General features: G+C 40.5%; 1 pseudogene; it reads left to right on the forward strand.

The window, feature by feature from the left end:
* The first annotated feature begins 1,553 nt into the window (after window positions 1–1,553).
* On the forward strand, window positions 1,554–2,384 carry LOC149238857 (tubulin beta chain pseudogene; annotated as a pseudogene).
* The last annotated feature ends 13,818 nt before the right edge of the window (window positions 2,385–16,202 follow it).

The raw sequence follows: 16,202 nt of genomic DNA on the forward strand, positions 1-16,202 counted from the left end.
AATACCATGACAATCTCTAAGAATGTGGTCACCCTTACATAACTTACAATGGAATTTAAATTTGCAGGGTTGATTGGAAGGTTTCTCCATACTAGTTGCATCTGCAGCAATGGTTGCTTGGTTGCCCCTTGCTTATTTCGCTTATTCTTATTCGTCCTTTTCTTCTTCTTCTTCTTAGCTTCCTGGTTACTAGAATCAAGACTTTCACTAGGAGAAGAGGAAGAAAGGGATGAAGAAACAATAGGTGAAGAAGGTAAAGGTTAAACTTTAGGATAAACATGAGGTTGATGTTGTTCAGGTGGAGGAGAACTCGGCTGAGAAGTAGTTTGGACATTTGAAACCATAGGAGTCGAAAATAACCAAACTAGCAAACCGATGGTAAATCTGGGAAGGGACAACATTTCCATATAAGGAGCACCAATATTTCCAAAAGAAGGAAAAGGAACAGGATTCCCATCAGAGGGGTTCCCTTGATTAGTAGACTTTGGAACTATTGCCATTAGTCTCAACCTAAGATCCACTAAGGAGATGTTCCACGGGAAGGATGTTGTTCCGCAGTCAATTAATTGATTTTAGAAAAGAAAAAAAAGACAAATGGGTAACTAGGCATAAAGGTTTACCAAGAACTGTGAACTGCAATATACACCTTGTCGAACCAAGGACTTAACGTATGTGTAGGAAATCTCCCTAAATGTTGTGTTTAGTGTATCACGATATACAAGGTATCTCACTCTGTTACCTATGGATGGATAACAACCTATAGGGAACTCTAAAAATATACTCGATGGTACGTGGGAGTGCAATCTGTAGTAGTGTTGGGGGTGTAGTCTGTAGTAGTGTTGTCTAATGCATAATCGTTAGATGAGAGAATTCCCATATACTTTTCATGCATGGAGCACCATCCAATATACCTGAAGGTACGTGGAGAACGATCTTATACACTTACGTATGTGGAATGGGATTTCACCCCTGGGATACAATGCTGGCAAACAACGACAACTCCTACGCTTAACGACGTCAGAACACGTCTCTAGCCTAGACCTCTAGGTGTGTCGAAAAGTTTCAAATGCTCCTTATGTTAATTGAGATGAATTCTAGAGTTGATATTGAATTAGATTTTAGTTTCAATGCTTAAAACTCTATGTCACCCGAACACGCCTATAATGAAACTAATATGACCAAAATAACTCTTTTCATTTTCCATGAAATCTATCTGGTGTAGGGAAGAGGTGCAAACAATGATGCAACACTCTAATATGCAACAAACAAGAGCTTCCTAACTAGATATTTCAATTTCACTATTCTAATTCAATTCAAAGCATTAAAAGATGCCAAACCATGCAATATAATCTATGCATGATTCCCCTGAAAGCTATGCAAATGTAATATATGCACAATTTCCTTTCTTGCCATGAAAATGAGAATTCTAACTATGAAAATGTGATCTATGCAGATGTAATTAGAAATTTGGATGAAGTCAGGGACTTGCGCGACAAGTGGCTTCCTCATTACTTGGAAGAGCCGTTGAAGGAATCCGATTTTAAATCGCCAAGATGCGTGAAATCCTGCACATTCAGGGCGGCCAATGCGACAACCAGATCGACGCCAAGATATGGTAAGTTACCTGTGATGAGCATGAAATCGATCCCATTGGGAGATACTAGGGCACTTCAGATCTACAACTCGAAAGGGTTAATGTTAACTACAATGAGGCGAGTTGTGGGTGATCTGCTCCCCGTGCTGTGCTTATGGATCCGGAGCCCGGGACCATGGACAGTGTGAGGACCGGGCCTTATGGCCAAGTCTTTAGGCCTGATAACTTCGTTTTTGGCCAGTTTGGGGCTAGGAACAACTGGGCCAAGGGCCATTACACTGGAGGGGCCGAGCTCATTGATTCCATTCTTGATGTCGTGAGGAAGGAGGTCGAGAACTGTGATCGCCTACAAAGGTTTCAAATGTGTCACTCTTTGGGAGGAGGCACTGGATCTGGAATGGGAACCCTCTTGATCTCCAAGATCCGAGAGGAATACCCTGATAGAATGATGCACACTTTCTCTGTTTTCCCATCTCCCAAGGTGTTCGATATTGTGGTGGAGCCTTACAATACTACACTTTCTGTGCATCAGCTAGTGGAGAATGCCGACGAGTGTATGGTGTTGGACAATGAGGCCCTCTATGATATCTACTTCAGGACTCTCAAGCTCACAACACCTAGCTGTTGGACCAGGACGAAGCTCTATGAGGAAGCAACGGGACGATCCGATCTGATAAATCCAGGCACAAGGGTAACAGATGCAACAACACTGCAGGCAGACGCGCACCCAAAAGAAGAGGATATGTTACAAATCTTCATTAAAACACTGGAAGGCAAAACTATTTGCTAGAGGATCTGGGAAGGGAGGAAGATCCAGGAGCTAAAAAATAAGATCCAAAACCATCTGGGTATACCAGCATACCAGCAAAACCTGATCTACTCAGGCCACAGCTTACAGGACAATCTTACACTACACGATTATGGCATCACCGCAGACACAACCATCATAATTAACCTACAATTGAGGGGTGGAAGTGCCAGAACCAACTCAAATGGCACAGGCTCTTTCAAGGAAGCAGTCAAAGGCAAGGGCAAAGTGCAGGACAAAACCACAGCAATAGTTGAGCTCCCAGGACCCTACATTGTAGAACAAAAATCTGAGAATCCTACACTCACCATCGCCATGTCGGAGGTAAGAAACCTGTACACAGATATTTATTCCAATTCAGTTATATGCAGATTCAATGGGTTTTGGCCAAAATCCGATGTTCTGCACCAATGGATATACGAGGCCTGGTCTCCAGACTGTGAGATATATCTATGCCCCAAAGGTTTTTTTATAGTCAGATTCAGAACAGAACAAGAAAGAGAATACATCCTCAATAAAGGGCCATGGTTCTGGGGCAATGCAGGACTATTTATGACCCCATGGTTCCTAGATTTCGACACCAACATAATGGTGGTATCAAAGATGCCAGTGTGGGTCAGGTTGCACAACCTCCCGTTACATTTTTGGCATCACAAGGTATTAATCGCCATAGGGAACGTTTTGGGAAAATACCTAAAGACGGATGAAGACAGAATCTCAAGGGGGATACTCACATTTGCCAGGATATGTGTGGAGGTAGATCTCAGCGAGGGACTACCAGAAAGCATAAACTTGAATTTCAACAATACACAGTGGACACAACCACTAGATTATGAAAACACAGCTTTCCAATGCCGTGGATGTCTACAAACAGGACACCTCCACAACGCCTATCCTAAAGCAAAACAAACTCCCAAATGGAACAAAAAGCAATAGAAACAGCCAAAAGGATGGCAATGTATAGCCCCTTTGGAGGAAGAAGTAGAAACAACAGCATACCAAGCAGAAAGAGAGGATCAAAAGAACCAGAAGAGTGCACTAAAAGAGGAGGAAGATTCCAGCAACCAAACACAACATAAAACATCTCAACTAATAGGGATGGAAATAACGGGCATCAAGCGAACCCATGGATCAGAAGGATCTGATTTTGACAAAGACACTCTCACTGAAAATCAGCTTTCCATTGTAACGGCCACTCCCAATACTGGAGGTTGGCGTAAGGTGGAAAAGAAGAAAGGGAGGAAAGAATAGTAGACAAATTTTTATTTTTTTACTTTTTGTCTGCCTTGCATCCTGTGAAAACAGGCACAGGCCATATGCATATGCTTTTTAGCATCTAAAAAATGTAATTTTGTCATCATGAATAAAATTACGACTTTTTCTATAGGAAAAAAAATGTGATCTATGCAAGATAATTATTCAAAACAAACACAAGAGGATTCCAATGAAATCAAACATAATCTCATATTTCATGAACATCGTACTCAAACTGAAATTGGGTGAAAATTCCAAAAATCAAAAGAGATGTCACTCAAAGGAAATTAACACTCATACACAATTCAACCCCGCCCCTCCCCTCGGAAATTGAGGGGGGATTTTTGTTTGCAAAAATGAAAGCAAAAACATGCAATTTCACACTAGGGAATTCAAATTTCACACATAAAACCCTAGATGCAAATGCGAATATTTTTTCTTTTCACCAAACTTAATTTTCGAAATGAAGAAAACTAAGGTGCAAATGTTTAATCACTGAGTCAAATGCACTTTTAGAATAAGGACTAAAACAACAACTCATCTAAGCAGTTAACGACAAAACAAAATAAGTTTTCAAGCGACCAAATAATAAGAACAAAGACAAATCAAAACCAAGTCTTAACAAAGGCAATCAAACACAAATGAAAACTAAATTTAGACTTTAGAAATACCACAAGGCACTCAAGACTCAGGGAAGTTCAACTGAAAGTAGGTTGACCAAAGAGAGACTCAAGAAACAAGGAAAAATTTGTGCAAAAACAGGGACCAACATTGGTGCAGAAGAGGCGCCAATGCGTTGCAATGTTGGTACAGAGTGGTCCTGGGTGAGGTGCAACACTCTATCAAAGGCATTAGGGGAGCGTTGGGCTTGGGAAAGAGAATTCCGACACAAAATTTGCAAAAAAGGCTCATTAAAATCACTCCCTAAGTTTGTTCTTGGTTGGATGATACAACAAAGGTCTGCCAAGGAGGTAATTAAACACAATGGACAAGGAAACTACCAAGGGAATACTTCTTTCCCTAGTGGAGTCACCAATTTGTTATACGGGATTTACAATTACTGACAAAAGTATCTCCCCTAGGTTAGTGGCTAACCTAGAACAATAGGGAGACAAGGAACATAATGATTTTCCTTAAAGTAAATAAATGGCAAAGTGAGGCCTACCTGGAATCCTTCACACATTTCACTCCTTCCTTAGCTTGGAAGACCCAATTCCAGCTCCAAATGCCAAAATTAGAACCTGCACAGTCAAATTACACAAGCCAAGAAGCTACAAGATTTATGCAGTATCATCTATGTACTTCATTCAATAGATCAACATGGTATTGAAATAAGTGAAATAACAACATCACATATAGGAAAACAATGAATGCTTTGCATTAATATAAATGGAAGGAGATTACGACCATAAGTAGCAGTTGATCTTGTATAATAGCCCCTCCAAGTTGTTGACTTGTCCTTTCCTTGTCACAATATTGTTGTTGGGAAAAGTATCCATTCGGAATGCCCCTATCCCACTCTAAGGTGTGATAGTGCCTTAGCAACAAACAAGGAAAACTAATTGAGTATTTCTTCTTTATGAAATGTAAATGAGGAGGGAGGATGTAACTAACCTGTGTCTTCCGCTAGTTTGTTGATCCAATCGTTCCTCTCTTCAGTAGATCCCAGCTCCTTGCTCCTTCACCGACCCAGCTTCACCGAATTCCTGCAAGATCACAAGAGAGAGAAACTACACGAAGATATAGATATACATTCATAAAAAGCTCAAGATCAGATTAAGCTAAACATGTAAGCATAACAAAACATCATTGGTACACAGCATGTAGGAGAAACTCAATTAGTTTATTGATAGAATAAGAAAGTCCAAGAGGAGATACAACCAAGTGAGTTCAGATCCAGCATCTACCTCCCAGCAAAGGAATCCCTTCCTCTCCTCCAACAAAGCATAAATCACCCAATGTACTAATCTCAATCTCAAACCAACAGCAATTCTCTGCAAAGTACAAAATTCCAGCCTCCTGGATCTCTGGGTGAGAGATCCATATATAGATGTAAGCAGAGAGGATGAGTCAGCTTATGTTTTGACTTGTGGCTTCTCTCTGTCAGTTCTTGCTTCCACTTTGAGGTTGAGAGCCTCTTACTCATCACTAGTCGAATTCATTGAGGCAAGTGTCACTGGAGAAGATTTTGGAAGCTTCCATGGTCTTTCCACCTCGTTGAATGAGCTTGCCATTTGTCATTTCCCGCTCAGCGCACCTGGGTAGTGTATCCAAGTGCGTTGCAACGCCCCTAGCCAGTGCATTTGGGTGCTTTGCAACGCAGGCAGCTAGTAGAGAATCTGAATTGATCCTGAATTGACTGTTTCTGAGTGGTTTTTGGTGGAGAACTTCTGGGAGAAGCTGTCATCGGTTGACCTTGTTCCTTTAGGAGCTGTAACAACATCTTTAGGGACTTTGGATCCCTTGAATTATGGACATTTCATGCTTATAGCTGTAAGGCACAAAAATGTCTATAACAGTTTCCCCCTAAAGTATGAGGCCGTTTATCGGGTGAAATGCTTTATTAGGAGGATCCGAAGTTCATTCAATGCTGGGAGGAGACCTGTAATAAGATACAATACAATACATTATTTTTCATACTGTTTTCATGATCTAGCTGAGGCGGGCATTCCCATGCTCAGCTTTATAAATTCATTTTTATGTACATAGGACAGACAATTGTCTGATGATAGACTGATGATCCTGTTGAAATCATCATCCTTTGGTAGGATGATTGTCTGTGTTGCAATGTTGTACATGTCAATGTCTTTATTCTTCGTGAATATTTAACGCAGCCCGGATGGATGAAACTAGATCCAGGGTCTTCAATCTCGTCCAATCTTCACTCTAAGTACAAATCGATCCATGTGAGAAATGTTTTGAAGTCGAACATGGAAAGACATCGCTTGATTACCAGTCAATGATGTAAACTGTTAACAAGCGCGAGAGGAATCACCGATAATGATAATGACCCTCAAGGTACTGCAGTACAATTCACATGGTGTGAATAAAGGACTTGGCATCGAACACCACGCAAAATCTTTCGGTCGAAGGTCATTGATGTATACCTGTCGCCGGAAGTGAGAAACTTGCCATTGAGGCATGCAAGCTTCAAAGTACTGAAGGGGGTGTTCCTAGATCAACTTCTTGGATAATGAGCTGATATCGACAAGAAGCGATCCGTCAAAGGAGGGCCTTGAAGTATCCCACATCAGTGACATGGAACAGAGCAAATGATTTTGATGGAGGTGAAAACGATCTGATGATATATGGTTCAGGGTGGCGGTCATGAAAGAATGAAGGATAATGTATGGTAATGGATGGGACACGGTTGACTTCTCTGGATGACTTCTCTTGAACATATCGGCGACACTTATGTGATGGATTGGTAGCATTTACCCCAAAGGCGGATGGTATGGCGAGACCATGGTGATGTGACCGGTGAATGAAACAACCCAACCCGACTCAGGCACGGAGCGGAAGTGTCATGTTCAAGAGCGACTTGCTACCAATAAAAGTTCTTTGAGTTTCTTCCCAATTTTCCCCAGTCATTGCTGACCAGTACCTCTTTATTTTTGTCAAGCTTGAGGAGGATAACATATGCTTGTTCTATAATTTGCCCTTCGGGCAAACCCATCGCTATGTTTTAACGAGCCTAGCGATAGTGAAACTCGTTCTCGTCTAAAGACAAGTTTGTCGCTATTAATGTTTTTTAACGAGTCTAACGACAAAGATAACTCGGTCCTTTTCATTTTTAGAGAGTCTGAAAAGGTACGTAAAGTTAACTCCAAAAGTCATTTTTCGTCATCTAATCCCTTAAGTCCGAAAAAGTATAAAACAATACAGAAGGGATGAATTTTTGATAGTTTTAACGAGCCGAACAAAACAAGCGCTCGATCTTTTTGTGCAATAATCCCTCGGGTCCAAAAAGATTAAAATCTAGAGGAGGGATAGCACTTCCGGTCACTTTAACGAGCTGGAAGGCCAAAACTCGGCAATCTTTTCATATTTACGAGTCAGATGAAAAGAGCTTAAAGAAGACTCGTCTTTTGAGGAACGAGTGATAAAAAGGGTAGCAGCTGATTCCAGGTACGGGTTGGAATTTTCCAAGCACAGCAGTGTCACAAGGATGGCTAGTGAAATCACTCTTCGCAGCTGTTCCTCAAAATGGGTAAACAATCAAATGGAGGTGAATGATTGGCCAATGGAAAAGTGGAGGTGACGGTGCAAACACGACCAAGGCTTTAATGGCTGATAAATTTACATTCACGGTGGTTATTTACCGGATGATAGTTCATTTTTTAACGAGCTTAAACGCGGGTTGAAACACTTGCTCGATCTTATGTTTATTTTTTAACGAGCATGAACTATGTGCTAAAACTGCTCGATCTTATGTTTATTTTTTAACGAGCATGAACTATATGCTAAAACTGCTCGATAATCCAGTCATATGATAAGAATGTCTCATGTAAGATTCCATTTTTTATGGAGCTTGCGCCTTACAAAGCTATGCCCCGCATCCTTTCGTTATGCAAGTTCGGAAACGACTAATCCTACGAGTTTAAAGGGTTAGACCTACGGGTTTAAAGGGAGGACCTAAAAATTTAAAAAATAAATAACCGCCCCTTGCTTGCACTCCAAAAGGTTTGCATGCCCCCAGGTATAAAATATGATTTCAAGGTTACCCCTTCTTTAGTCCGTTAAAACATTTGTTTTAATGAGAGAGGCCTACCTCTTTCAGGTCACCCAAAGATTGTTCTATTTACACAGCAAACAAAACACTTCTTCGGCGATGTCTACCGAGATAAACAAAGGTGATTGACTCAGTTCTGTCAACTCACATAACTTTGACAAAAGAATCTTATTCTAGAATAACCCCTATCTCAATCACGGATGGGGTACAGACTAGTCATATTCTCCCGCGGAAACCTACCCTATTCCCAAAGTTTTCCTGCCGAAGCAGACCAGGACGCATGCCCCCTGGGTTCCAGTCATATCCTTCCGAATCACTCGTGGTCATCGGGAGGACGGACCGTGTGTTGAGACATTTCTTGCGTGAAGAGACCATTTAGGGACGGCATATGACTATTTGCGATGCATGATCCGGGAAATGAAAGCTGGTCCACGAGCTTGACCACTCTTCCTTCGTGCGGAAAACACATTACTCTAAAGAGTGAGGAGACGATGGCTCCCATGCAATATATATAGTCTCGTCCAAGGAGTAGGTTATAATCCAAGGGTCCTTGAACGACCATCACATTCATTTAAACGGTCTTCCCTTTCAATGTTATGGGCACATTGGGGAGGATCCCTAAAGGTCGACTGGTTCCTTTATCAAAGCCTGTCAGATTTCTCATTTCAGGAAAAAGCGCTGGCGAACCAAGCGCTTTCCAAGCAATAGAGGAAAGGATACTCACAGATGCCCACTCATCAATGATGGTGCCAGCCATGACCATTCTGTATATTTGGACGATAATTCTGAATGGTATGCTTGCTGGCAAACGGAGTCTGCCTAGTTGGTTCCAGTCGAAGGAGACAACTAGGTTGCTTGGTGGTGGGACCGAGTAGACGGCCGGGTGTCGCTCTGACGAACTTCCTTCCTGCGATAAAGGAATGGGGGGATTTCCCCCGTGCTCGTCGGAGTCTGTGTTGATGAAGAGAATTTGGATGGTGTCATCTTTATCCTCTTCAGTGGCTGTATCATTCGAAGACAAAACCTCTGAAGGCAAGACCGGGTCAACTGTCGCCTCAACCTTTTGACTTTCGTCGGGTATGGATTCAGCTGGTTCATCTTCAATGACCAACGCTTCAGCTGACCACTTGAGCGGGCCAGCTGGATTTTCAACTAAAGAAGGACTCGGCAAGAGTTTTTTATATCCAGGAGGAAGTCATAACGGTGAAACCGGACGATCATCCAAAACTCTTTTCGCTTCGTCTAAGAAGGGACAACGGTGGATAGCATGATTGCCTTCGCACAGTCTACAGGGAGATCTAGCTCTCCCTTTTTGTCCAAGGACTACACTTTCGCTAGTTGACGGTGTGCATTCAACATGGCTATCAGAGGTTGATGCCACCGGATTGTGCAAACGGGGAGACCAGTCCCTTAGTATCCGAGGGATGCAGGGACAATCTCTGTGGAAATGGTCTCCCTTGCATATGACACATGGCGATTTAGGCCTAATCAGTGCTGTGTGTGGATTTTTGTTAGACGACACTTGTTTGCCCCCAGTCGCTTTTGGCTCCTTCTTCTTCTTCTCTTTCTTCTTCTTTTCCTTCTTCTCCTTAGGAACTTGGTTTTTTGTTTTACCAGTTCCGTCAAGCGAAGAGGAAGGAGGAGAGGAAGAATTAGAGGAAGTAGAAGGCTGGTGGGTAACTCTGGACTGGTCTAACTGTTGATTCGACTGTTCAGGAATAGTGGTGTTCTGAACGACATTGGTTGAGAAGAGCCAGACCGGCAAGCCAATTGTCAGTTCTGGAAGCGACAATGTGGCCATATGGGGCGCACCAACATCTCCCCAAGAGGAGAAGGGACTAGGATTTCCACCAAGGGGAATTCCTTGGTTGGTAGGCTCCATTTTCTCAACCTAAAGATCAACGCAGGAAAAAGGGTATGAATATTCCGTTTAAAATAAATTTTAACGACGCTTGGACACAACTTGCTTTTTCAATTTTAAAGAGTCGAGAAAAAGCAAAAGATGACTCTAGTCTCTTTCGATGTTTTAACCAGCCCGGAGTGATAAATGCTCGGATGGACTTTTTCCGTTATAGAGTCTAAAAAAGGCCAAAAGGAACTGCTCTGGAGTTCTAGGTAGAGGGTGTGCCAAACTTTTCGCAAAACCACAGAATACTTTTTAAGGTACGGGCGGTCAATCTTCCCGAATGCTGTGTTCAGTGCATTGCGATCAGGAGGGCGGCCGACACGGCTTCCTAACAATAAAGATTTTATGCCTCTAGGGGTCTCCCAATATATACTCGACGGTACGTGGGAACACAATCCATACTGGCGCTTATCGTCTCTCAGGAGGAATCACCCAACCATCAGCGAGATCGACAGTCACCAGGTTTTACGATGCCGGAACACGTCTCTAGCCTAGACCTCTATGTTGTGCGTTAAGTTACAAAGCGTTGTTAAGTTCATTCAATTTATTTTAGGTTGATCTTTCTTAGAAGTTTTCCTTTTTGGATCACCACGAGATGTATGATACAACTCCTAAATGAAGTCTAAAGATGATAAGAAAGCTTTTATATCTTTTCAACAATGAAAATCCTAGCTACAATGGGAAAAGAAAGACACAATCTTTTCTCAAAGAGCATAGAGCACACTGTAAATGCACTTTTCCTAAATCAAAGCATGCAAACTATCAATATGCAAATGCACATATGCATGTATTTGTTTTCGCTTTCTTGATATTGATGCCTAAAAAGAAAGCTGTTGTACAAATTTGAATTCGATTTCAAGTGAAAACATAAACAAGTTTCTTTTTGAAAACAAAAAGACGATTACGACACTTTATGATTTTGAAGTAAACACTTGTTTCGACACTAGAAATGCATAAATTCAAACCAAAAGACAAAAGTAAAAGCGCAATCAACTGTTAACAGCAAACAAACTTACTCCTAAGATCAAAACGACACTTACGACAGGTCTAGATCTAAGGGCGACAGTATGACTAGTTTACTTTTGTAATGGGAAACTGCAAATGATGTAACAAATACACAAAGAACAAATGCAGTTTCTTTATACAACTAAGGTGGAATTGAGGCAAATAAAAGGGGTTTCAGATAGGTACACACACTGATAATAGGCTACAAAAACAGAGACAAAACTGAGCAAAAGGAAGCAGGGAACCACAGCTGCACAAGGCAAGGGTTGATCAGCACACCCCCAACACAGAGAAACTGAACTTCAGCGCAGGTAGCCCTCTCGGGACCTGCATTGAAATGCAGAGCCTGCGCTGAAGCAGAAACGAGAATTGTCTCTGGGTTCTGGGTCATGGTTTGCAGTTTAATCTACAGTTTTTGGCCGGATAAAAGCTATCAATTAGGTACAATTAGGAGGATGATTTAAAGGAGGACTAAGATCTATCACAAAGGGCTGTTAGAGCACTTGTGGATCAAATGTTCAGATCATAAAAACAGGCCCAGTGAGTGGACTAGAGTGGCAGATCTCTACTTTGCATTTGTAAATGGCAAATGCATTTCGATTCGGCACTCCTGAGTTTATGAGAAGAACAACAATAGAAACACAAATAAACTAACAAGATACGATCCCCAGTGGAGTCACCAATTTGTTGTTGGGAAAAGTATCCATTCAGAATGCCCCTATCCCACTCTAAGGTGTGATAGTGCCTTAGCAACAAACAAGGAAAACTAATTGAGTATTTCTTCTTTATGAAATGTAAATGAGGAGGAAGGATGTAACTAACCTGTGTCTTCCGCTAGTTTGTTGATCCAATCGTTCCTCTCTTCAGTAGCTCCCAGCTCCTTGCTCCTTCACCGGCCCAACTTCACCGAATTCCTGCAAGATCACAAGAGAGAGAAACTACACGAAGATATAGATATACATTCATAAAAAGCTCAAGATCAGATTAAGCTAAACATGTAAGCATAACAAAACATCATTGGTACACAGCATGTAGGAGAAACTCAAATAGTTTATTGATAGAGTAAGAAAGTCCAAGAGGAGATACAACCAAGTGATTTTTGATCCAGCATCTACCTCCCAGCAAAGGAATCCCTTCCTCTCCTCCAACAAAGCATAAATCACCCAATGTACTAATCTCAATCTCAAACCAACAGCAATTCTATGCAAAGTACAAAATTCCAGCCTCCTGGATCTCTGGGTGAGAGATCCATATATAGATGTAAGCAGAGAGGATGAGTCAGCTTATGTTTTGACTTGTGGCTTCTCTCTGTCAGTTCTTGCTTCCACTTGGAGGTTGAGAGCCTCTTACTCATCACTAGTCGAATTCATTGAGGCAAGTGTCACTGGAGAAGATTTTGGAAGCTTCCATGGTCTTTCCACCTCGTTGAATGAGCTTGCCATTTGTCATTTCCCGCTCAGCGCACCTGGGTAGTGTATCCAAGTGCATTGCAACGCACCTAGCCAGTGCATTTGGGTGCTTTGCAACGCAGGCAGCTAGTAGAGCATCTGAATTGATCCTGAATTGACTGTTTCTGAGTGGTTTTTGGTGGAGAACTTCTGGGAGAAGCTGTCATTGGTTGACCTTGTTCCTTTAGGAGCTGTAACAACATCTTTAGGGACTTTGGATCCCTTGAATTATGGACATTTCATGCTTATAGTTGTAAGGCACAAAAATGTCTATAACAAATATGCACCTCTAATCACCCTAAATGCATGAGATGATAACCACTCACTACAATAACATAAGGGCAGAATTACCCTCCAAAAGCAAACCCCCAACCACATATAAGGTTGGGAATATATAGAGAAGTAGGGTAATATGTGAGTTCTTATCCAATTACCAATCTAAGGTAAGATATCCACCTTTGATGGAGGGATAGGTTCGAAGTATAAGTGGTTAAAACTCCAAAGTAGGGAAGGATAGGATCTGAAAGTTTTATCCAAGGTAAGTAGTTGAAACAAATTATGGAAACTCCTAGAAGGGGAAGCTTCCAGAATCCTGATCATTCTCTCGGATCTCTAGAACCAACGCAGGTTCAAAGGGGAGCAACCTGCTAGTGACCAGCACAAGCCACAGTGGAGCAACTTGTAGGTGAACGCACACCCGCAGGCTTACAAGGAGCATTGGTCCTCAAACTGGCTTAGATGATGCAGTTTAGGGTTGAAATTTTAGGGGATAAAGGGAACATGCTTAGGGCTTTGTGCAAGATAGTGACAAGGGGGAATAAAATGTTGATTGATCCCATTAGGAGGCTCACTAATCAGATGTGACAAAATGGTCCATAATAGTGTTTATGCATGAAAAAATCGTCTAATAGACCCTTAACCTTAGAAATTGATTTAAAGATTAAAGTAATTTATTTGTATAAGATAAAGTGAATTAATCTAATTAAATGAAAAAGGTTTTGCAATAGCGAATTAGATGAATCTCAACCATCGATCTCAAGTTATGTTGGGATCTAATCGCAATCATCAATCACTTTGGATATTAGGGTTGTAGATTCGATTAATGAATCAAACTTGTAAAAGAAGGGCTAGTCTAAGGGAGAAGACACACAACATATTTAGTGAGCACAAGACAATGCAAGGACATCTCAGTGATTGGGTGGAGAAGGACATCCATTCAAGTGTGTCAGGTTTGAGGAATGTGCAAGGGAAACAAGGGAGATCTAAATTAACTAAGGAGATCAAAAGAAAGATTTAAGGCTTGATCAACTAGAATAGGTCTAATTTCTTGTTGTATGTATTTTTCTTATTGGGCCATTATCCCAAGACGAGAGCACTTGTAAGTTATGAAGTTACCTTAATGGAGAACCTATTCAAAGGGCATAAATGTGTGTTCATGTGATTGTGAGGTTGGTGTATTTAATTTTGCTTCCACTAATTATTTTTTATGTTAAAGCTCTAGACATGTTATTATATAGTTGATCTACGCAATTTGCAAGGAGCTAATTAACGAGTTACTTGGATCAAGGAAATTTAATAGAAATATAACTATAAATGATGGAAACATTGCCTTTTTAACACTAATGGGTGGATGAGGATAAATATACTTTTAACACAATAAAGGTATGTGCCATTTTTGCAATAATATTGGCAACTCGATGTCAAATCACATACAACAAGGTCATAACATAATCATGTAAACATTGTTGTATGAATGGATTCCATGTGCACTACTAATGTTATGATCCATGAAATCTAAGAAGTCGAGGTGCATCCATGCATATGATGTATAAAGCAGGGTTAGAGTTCTTGTGGCTAAATGAGATTTATTCTTATCACGTTTTCTCTTACGAACAAAGTGTTATCGACATAAGCATTGACCTTATGGTTGACAAGTGTCTTTACATTTTTTATTTTTTTGTAAGAATGATTAAGTAACCCACCTAATGTTGAAGTGGTGAAAGGGTTTGAAAGAAGGATTTGTATGAAGAAAACCAATATACAACGTACATACGTAACCATTCACATGTGGGCCATAAGGTTTCATTGCCCTCTCTTCCAACCTATATCAGAGGGAGCAAGCCTTGGATGGAGAGAATAGATTTAATAGTCACAAAAGTTATTCATTAACATCGAAAGATAAACATATATTGTTTTACACTCACACATCCACACAATGTTGTACACAACTTTACTTTACTACTCAATTCAAGTTGTCTTTGATTTTCAAATCTAGGTACACCATCACTCTAACTAAGGTCTAACCTACCATTGATTTAACAACTTATTAACCAACTTGTTACTATATTTTAAAGGAGCGAGTTAATAAGTGGACAAGTTCAATCTTTCTAGTGAGTATCTTTTTCAATTAGGTAAAATTTTAATCTAGGTCATTCATTGTTTCCAAATTTCAACTATTTGAATTATCTTAAAATTGTGTTAAGACTTTATAAGGATAAATTCATAATCAAAATTCTTATTAGTCACATTTAATTATAACTTTTAAACAAAATTCCTAACTTTTTAACAAAATTTTACTACATTTTGGGAAAAAATAATACCAAAAATATTTAAAAATTATATCAAAAAGGAATTGTTCCACCCCCTCACTACTTTTTCTTATTGAATCTCATACCATGACCATAGCATGCCTATCTTGATGATCTTGGTTGTCTACCCCTCCTTTTAGATGATTTTGATTTATTCATTTTCGAAGAAAAAATTGTAATTTTATTCAACATGAAAACCAAGGAACAAAATTACATTTTGTAGATGCCTGAAAGCATTCAATTAGATCAGAATTTTGGCCAATGCATAAAAAGAGGAAAAAAATAATAAGTACAAGAAATTATTGGGGCTAAGTGTGATAATAATCAATTAGTTTCACCTTTTTTTCCTTTCTTTTTTTCCACCTTTCGCCGAACTCCTTGATTGGGAGTGACCGTTACTATTTCCAATTGGTTTCCTTCCACCTTTTGTTGGATGTGGGGCCTGATTATCTTCCTTATTTAGAGGTCTTGTTTCAGCCGCATTTGGATCCCAATCCTCAATGGGGGGTGTGGGGGGATTTCCCCCACACTATTGCTGCCTAGGGGGTCCAGGGGGTGGCGACTGCATGTTTGGAGTCCCCCCCTAGCAGGGGTTTGGGGGAAGCATCTCTGAAGCTAAAAATAGATGAAGAATTTCCTTGTAAAATATTGTAATTTCATAGTCAAATTGGGTCATTCATTAAGCACATGATTTGACGGTAGAAGTTATGTTTAATTTAGGATTTTTTGCCCTAGAAGGCAACCCCTCAGTTTATATGAGGGAATTGTATTATGGATGTGTATTATTATTCTGAGCGAGAAAGAGAGAGGGGATTGTGTGAGGGCGAAGAGGAAATTATAGTGGATCTGTTGTAGGTTGTATCTCTT

This window comes from Pinus tabuliformis, chromosome 8 (genome assembly GCF_031772625.1).
Source record: "Pinus tabuliformis cultivar Carrire ecotype Pingquan chromosome 8, CPIR1, whole genome shotgun sequence".
Lineage (NCBI taxonomy): Eukaryota > Viridiplantae > Streptophyta > Pinopsida > Pinales > Pinaceae > Pinus > Pinus tabuliformis.